Source organism: Phoenix dactylifera, unplaced genomic scaffold (assembly GCF_009389715.1).
Source record: "Phoenix dactylifera cultivar Barhee BC4 unplaced genomic scaffold, palm_55x_up_171113_PBpolish2nd_filt_p 000809F, whole genome shotgun sequence".
Classification (NCBI taxonomy): Eukaryota; Viridiplantae; Streptophyta; class Magnoliopsida; order Arecales; family Arecaceae; genus Phoenix; species Phoenix dactylifera.
The window spans coordinates 53,590-61,783 of NW_024068176.1; positions in this window are offsets into that span (position 1 = coordinate 53,590).

Consider the following 8,194-nt stretch of genomic DNA (forward strand, 5'->3'; position numbering starts at 1 on the left):
GGTTTGAAGAGTACACTTAAGCCTCCAATCCGGTCTAATAACCTAGTCGACCAGGTAAGCTTCCAGGTAAGTGGAGGGGTCACGATGCGTATAGCAAAGGTCCCACTTAAAACCCACTTTCCTCGAACAGAAACTGTCTCCCTTTAATCACTTAAAGGGACAAAGCTTGCCTAGACATCAACCAGATAACAGAGCGAAATTGGTACAACTTTCAGTGGTCTTGGTCCTATTGAGCTCGAATATCCTTAGGGGCCAACGTCTAGTTGATTTTAATAGGCTTAGGATATTTATGCACTGGGATGATTTTTGGGCTAAGGACGAGTGATGAAATCCCGACCTTATCTTTTTAATGGGTTCAGCCCTTAGATTATTTTATGCAAATGCTTTATACTATATGCAACAATCAAGAAGATTTTTAACATTTTATGTCATGACATTAAATTGCATTTGAATAGTTGATCAAGCAAACTAGCTAAATTTTTTTTCTTTTTATTTATTTATTTTTTTTATTATTTTATTATTTTAATTAATAATTTTTTTAAATAATTTTTTTTAAACAAGAGTAAAATTCTAGTCTAGGAAAAATAGAACTAGTATGAACAAAATAGGAAAATTAATTTAAATACTCACGGCCGGAGTTTGTTCACTCCGGGAATCCAAAAATGTGATCTTGATCTTCCTCGTTACTGGTCCTGCTTTGTATCGTCCTTGAATCTGAAAAGATTTGAAATTTCAGCTGTGTTAGAAATAAAGAAAAATTGAAGAAACAGAAAGTAAAAATTGAAATTTTGCAGCCTTGTTCTCGTTCGCACGTTGCAAATCCCCGGCAACGGCGCCAAAAACTTGCTACAATTTTAATCTTGCTCTTTTTAAAAGGAAAATTAAATGTAAAATACCCCAAGTCTAGGGTGTAGCAAAGTAATATTCTCGGTGAGTCCGAGATCGAATCCACAGGGATTTGACAGTGAACAAAAACTAAAGGCTAAATAATATTCGGATTGATAAAAATATAACTAAGGTATTAGGATTCAGCCTAGCACTTAATCATGCTTTTCTTAAAATCATCTATTAATCATAATTAAATAGATTTAGTTTTATGGGCAGCATTACAGTAATTCTATTTTAAACTACAGGAATTTCTAAGCATCTGTTATACCCGAAGAAAATAACAAATCAAAGAAAATATATAAGTTTGAAATAATTTCTATCAATCTACTGCACCATAAATCAAATCAAAAATATTAAAATCCAATTGATGATTAAAGGAAATACATGAAGAAAATGCTAGGCTTTTCCCTAGCCATAGCTTAAAAAGATTTAGCTATCCATATGAGATGCAAGCAATTTTATAAAAGGGATTAGCATAGAATAAATAAAATAAAACATAAATCCCTTTTTTTTTCTTTCTTCTCTTAAGAAAACAGAGTGCTATGTTTTCTTTTCTTGTTTCTTTCCTCTTCCGCCGGTTCCATTGGCCTCCGTCCTTCCCGAATGGCCTCTCTGGATAACCCCACCGAATGGAAAATCAAAGAGAAGATGCTCCCGGATGGATCCCCTGGATGCCCCCCTCCTTCGTCGTCGGATGCTGGTGGTTCTCCTCCTCCCTTTGGTGCCGTTGGCCTCCCCTCTTCCCGTCCGTCGGCTGCTTCTGCCTTCACCCAATGGTTCTCCTCCTCCCTTTGGCACATGGCCGGCTGTCCTCTTCTCCTCTCTCCCTCTCTCGCTCGGACTTGGATGGATCTGGCCCCCCCCCCTCTTCTTCCCGAATGGCCTCCTTTTATAGACACTTCACCAGATTGGAGAAGCTGGAACGCTGCTGGGAGCGGATGAGGCGTGGATTTGAATGCTTGGGATGTTGGGAACCCGCCCATGCCGCTGATATTTCAAAAATAAATCAGATGGCAGCGGAAAGGGGGCATGTGCGGGATCGACGTTCATCGCATGAACGTTGTTTCGAGACCTTTCGTAATTAGGTAAGAATTAAAACTTTTAAAACTAATAGGAAGATCAAATCTTCACCTTGCGCGGGTAGATAATCACCGCAAATCTGAATTCGTGGTTTTTGGAAGAGGGTTCGCTTGAAGCCGTTCAAACGTCCGGCCTCTACGGGTATCCACACGAAGTAGGATCCGATCCAAGCTCTCTATCTCACCGGGGTGCTAGCTCCCTTGCAGAGATAGCTTTGATGGCTGATCTCCTCTCTTTCTTTCAACTCTTGAAAGTGCTTGAGAGGAGGAAGAAGAAGAAGGAAGAAGAGGAAGAAGATGAGCCCCTACGCAGCCTTCTTCTGTTGCTTGCGCTGGATGAAGGAAGGGAAGGGGAGGAGGCCGCCAACACTTGGAGAGCTTCTACCCTTGCTTGCGGCTGCAACTAAGAGAGGAAGAGGGTGGCCACGGCACAAGAGGAAGAGGATTCCTATGCTCTAGGGCGTCGGCCTCATGGTCCTTTTTATAAGCATCAAGGGCTCCTCCAAAGTAGGAGCCCTAGATGATTTTCCAAAGAGGGAGGGCGCCGGCCCTTCTTCATGCCGCACACAAGGAGAGGAGGAGGGGCGTGATCCCTCCTTCTTGTGATGCCCTAATCCTCTTCTAAAGAGGATTGGGTGCCTCTCCTTTGGTTTGATCCCAATCCAATTAGGATTAGCCAAATTGGGTTCAATCTATGCTAGTCCTAATCCAATTAGGACTTGAATGAACCATGACTCAATTGAACTCTTCAATCCTAATCCAATTAGGAGTCATGTTGATTCATTAGATTATTAATTAATTTAGACTTAAGGAATCCTAATTCAATTAGAATTTGTTTAATTCTAGTCCTATCCAATTAGGACTCTAATTTGAATCCAAAGTCCTAATCCAATTAGGATTTCTAGGAATCCTACTCCAAGTAGGAATCCAATTTTGATTCAAAACTCCTAATCTCATTAGGATTGAGGAATCCTATTCCAAGTAGGAATCCCAGTCCTACTCCAACTAAGATTTCCAGTCCTAATCCAATTGGGACTCTAGGAATCCTATCCGAAGTAGGACTCTTGTTTTAAGTCCAATTAATTAATTCCCTTTGTTCCTTCTTCAACTTCTTATCAATCAAATTGATTACTCGTGATTCCTAATCACGATTTCAACCATCGGATCGGTCAATACTTCTAGTGTGTGTGACCCCATAGGTTCTATTCTGACTGGTAGTGAGATATATTGTGATCTCTATCACTATATCATTGAAAACTCCTTTCAATGGGTTGGAACGGTTCCAACTCAACTCATTAGGGTTTATCGATCATCGAGATAATCCCTATGAGTCCCACCATCCACCAGTGACACCTAGCAGCATATAGTGGCTACCCAGCAGAATGGAATGATGAACCTCTAGGTGCAGTTAACATGTGATACAGTCCTACTATCGTGGATCCCTACAGGACGGAGGTCATGGACAACTCGTCAAACCCCATCGTCTGTCATATGTCAAGATTTATTCGACTTGAGTTCGATAGTGGAAAACTCTTTTTCCACTTTATATTACTGCCCTGGCCAAGGTCTTAGAACTCAGTCTAACAAATCACATAGGATCACTCCTCTTCTATCAAGGTCGATAGATTCCTTATAGGTGCATACCCTACTCCTACAGTGAACCTACTGCAGCCAATCTACACTGCATGGACCCATATGGCTAGAGACCATGTATGTATGCAGTCAAACTACAATAACCTCACTGTGAGTAGCCAAAGCACCGCAGGTCAAAGGACCAGTCACACTACTGCAACATCAAACAAGTCACTGACGAGTGGATAGACATCCAAGTGACTTCTTGTCTTGGTCACGCTCAGTACCCTTGTTCTCTAACAAGCACCTGCACTATCACTTCAGTGTCCCTACACTGTGGACTCAAGTCTCGTCCATCCAGAAGGAAAGTGATCTGTGCACTGATCGGATCGATCACCGTCCTCGTGATGATCCATTGATCAGGAGCATTTAGAAATTAATCACCAATGATACATGGCTCAAATTCTCAACTCTTGAGAATATGTATCATCATCTTATTAATTTCTTGGACGATTCATAGACACATAAACAATATGAATGAAAAGATGCCTTTTATTTATTCAATAATAAATAGTCAAGTACAAAATTATGTCCCTAGAATCAACAATGTGTCAGCCAAATTGGCTTCTAGGGCATACATCTAACAATCTCCCACTTGCATTAAAGCCAATTGGTCATATATCTTAGGCCCATCTTCTCAAGGTGGGCTTCAGTCTTTTGCTGACTCAGCTGCTTAGTGAACGGGTCTGCCACGTTATCCGCGGAGTCTACTCTCTGCACCTCTACATCATAGTCGCGTATGAAATGGAAGCACCGCTCTATGTGCTTGGACTTCTGATGAGACCATGGCTCCATAGCTAGTGCTATGGTGCCAATGTTATCGCAGTAAAGTGTTATGGCATCTAATGACATTACACCTAACTCTGCAATTAACTTTTAATCAGAAGGTTTCCACTGCACCCTTAGATACGGCTTAACATTCAGCTTCTAAGGTAGATCTATAATGATCGGTTGTTTGGAACTCTTCCAATTTACTGAACCACAATTGCACATATTCTGATGTAGACTTTCTATCATCAATATGTGTGCATCCTTCTACCTTCAACTCTGATCTTCTCCGAAGACCAAGAATAAATCTTTAGTTCTTCTCAAGTACTTAAGAATATTCTTCACAGCTGTCCAGTGTTCTTCACTGGATTCGACTGATATCTGCTTGTGACACTCACAGCAAGGGCTATATCAGGTCGTGTACATAGCATGGCATACATGAGGCTCCCTATTGCTGATGCATAGAGGATCTTGCTCATGCGTTGAATCTCTTCAGATGTGTTGGGGCACATCTTCTTGGAGAGATGAATTCCATGTCTTAGGGGTAAGAGACCCCTCTTGGAGTTTTCCATGCTGAACCTCTTCAGCACCTCCTCTATGTACATTTTCTGTGAAAGGCCAAGCATCCTTTTAGATCTATCTCTATAGACCTTTATTCCCAAAATATAGGATGCTTCCCCAAGGTCTTTCATGGAGAATTCTTTTGACAACCAGACCTTAACCGAGGTTAGCATGGGAATATCATTCCCTATTAGGAGAATGTCATCTACGTACAGTACGAGAAAAACGACAGCACTCCCACTAACCCTTTTGTAAACACACGGTTCCTCTTCGTTTTTGATGAAATCAAACGTTTTGATTGCATCATCGAAACGAGTGTTCCAACTCCGAGATGCTTGCTTTAGTCCATAGATGGACCTTTGCAGCTTGCAGACCTTGTGATCTCCATCACTGGAAGTGAAACCCAAAGGCTGTTCCATATAGATATCTTCATCAAGATATCCATTCAGGAAAGCAGTTTTTACATCCATCTGCCAGATTTCATAATCATGAAATGCTGCAATGGCAAGCAATGTTCGGATGGATTTTAGCATGGCTACAGGTGAAAAGGTCTCCTGATAGTCAATGCCTTCGCATTGACTATACCCTTTCGCCATAAGCCTTGCCTTATAGGTCTCTACCTCTCCATCCGAACCTATCTTCCTTTTGTAGATCCATTTGCATCCAATAGGTACAATACCTTCTGGTGGATCTACTAAGGTCCAGACTTGGTTGGAATGCATAGAGTCTAACTCTGACTTCATAGCTTCCAGCCATTTCTCGGAATCGATATCAGATATCGCCTCGTTGTAGGTTTTGGGATCCTGTATGTGATCCCTATCTCCCACTAGGAACATTTCCTCGGTATCCTCTGCTAGTATACCTAAGTATCTATCGGGAGGATGGGAGACCCTACTAGATCTACGAGGTGGTTGAGGGACATCGTGTACTGGCTCTTTATGAATGGGTTCTATAGGATCCATGACTCGTTGCTTTTCAGAGACTTTCTCTTCAAGCTCAATTTTCCTCCCACTGCCTCTATCAAGGATAAACTGATTTTCCAAGAAGATGGCATGACGGCTTACAAACACATTGTGATCCTCTGAGATGTAGAAATTGTATCCTAATGACTCTTTAGGATATCCTATAAAACGAGCACTTATGGTCCTAGCCTCTAACTTGTCCGCCTGTAGTCGCTTGACGTGGGCCGGACATCCCCAAATCTTGAGATGACCCAGACTTGGTTTCTTACCATGCCATATCTTATACGGTGTGGTAGGAACGGATTTAGAGGGAACTCTATTCAATAAATAAATCGCTGTGAGTAAGGCATCTCCCCAAAGGAACATAGGTAAATCAGTGAAGCTCATCATGGACCTGACCATATCCAATAGGGTCCGATTCCTCCTTTCTGACACCCCGTTGAGTTGAGGTGTACCCGGAGGTGTCCATTGTGAGACTATGCCGTTTTCTTTGAGATAGTCCCGGAATTCCCCACTAAGGTATTCTCCTCCTCGATCTGATCGAAGAGCCTTAAGAGGTTTTCCAGTTTGTTTTTCTACTTCATTCTTGAACTCTTTGAACTTTTCAAAAGATTCAGACTTGTGTCTCATAAGATACACATACCCATACCGTGAATAATCATCGGTAAAGGTAATGAAGTAAGAATAACGTCCCCTGGCTAGCACATCGAATGGGCCACATACATCTGTATGTACTAGGGTAAGTATTTCAGTGGTCCTCTCCCCATGTCCTACAAAGGGCAGTCTAGCCATTTTTCCTTGAAGACAGGACTCGCAAACTGGATATGACTTGGAAGTCAATGAGCCTAAAAGCCCATCTTTATCCATTTTGTTCATTCTGTCTTCTCCAATATGGCCAAGCCTGAGGTGCCACAAATATCTTTGGTTTATCTCATCTCTGGATCTTTTGGATCCTTTGGCACTCACTTCTTGCTCGGTAACATTCACAGATACATCCATATGTAAGTGATAGAGACTGTCAATCATGAAACCACGTGCGACTATTTTATTTCTTAAATAAATAGAACAGCAGTCTTTGTCAAATGTAAAAACATGACCTTCCTGTGCTAGACATGAAACAGAAATCAAATTTCTGCTAGCAATAGGTACATAATAGCAGTCTCTAAGTATTAAACTAAATCCAGACGGTAGTCGCAGATGGTAGGTGCCCACAGCCACAGCAGCAACTTTTGCCCCGTTGCCAACCCGAAGGGTTACCGCACCTTCCGCCAGCCTTCTACTTTCCTTTAGACCCTGCATGGTAGTGCACAAATGAGCACTAGAACCAGAATCTATAACCCAACTAGAAGTAGAAGAAACCGTTAGATTAGTTTCAATTATGAGCAAGTTTATACCTTCTGAAGGTGTGTCACCTTTCTTGTTCTTCAGGCTCTCGAGGTATGAAGGACAGTTCCTCTTCCAGTGGCCTTCGACATTGCAGTGGAAACATTTTCCTTTGTCGTTAGCCCTTTCTTTTGAACTTCCTTCTTTGGCTTCTTGTCCTTCTTCTGCTTCTTAGCAGGCTTCTTTTTCTTCCAAGTAGACTTTCTCTTGGAACCAGAAGTCAACTCAGCAGCAAGGACATTGCCCCTTGAACCTTTCAAGGCTCCCTCAGCAGTTACCAACATGTTGATTAGTTCAGTCTTAGTGCATTCAATCTTATTCATGTGGTAGTTTACTATAAACTGACCAAATGAATCAGGAAGTGACTGTAGGATCAAATCCACTTGTAATTCCTTGTGCATGTCCATACCGAGCTTCTCAAGCTCCTCTAGGTCCTTGATCATGGTCAGACCGTGATCATGGACAGACTGCCCCTCGCGCATCTTCGCTTTGAAGAGCCTCTTGGACACTTCAAAACGAGCTGTGCGACTCTGCTCACCATACAACTCTTGCAGGTGTGCCAGTATGTCCCTAGCAGTCTTTATATTTTCATGCTGGCATTGGAGTTCATTAGACATGGATGCCATCATATAGCATTTTACTCTAATGTCATCATCCAACCACTTTTTATGCATTTCACGCTGAACATCAGTAGGACGTGCTGGTAGTGTGGGGATATCTGAATCGAGTATGTAGCCTATCTTCTCACAGTCCAAAACTATTTTGAGATTTCTAAGCCAATCTTTGTAATTGGTTCCGGTCAGTCGGTTGGTCTCAAGAATACGGGTCAAAGGGTTTGAAGCCGACATTGTATCTGCAGAGAGTAAAGATTCTAGTTAGACTTTTGTACCTGATCCTAATCTGTTCTAAGGTCTTTTAGAA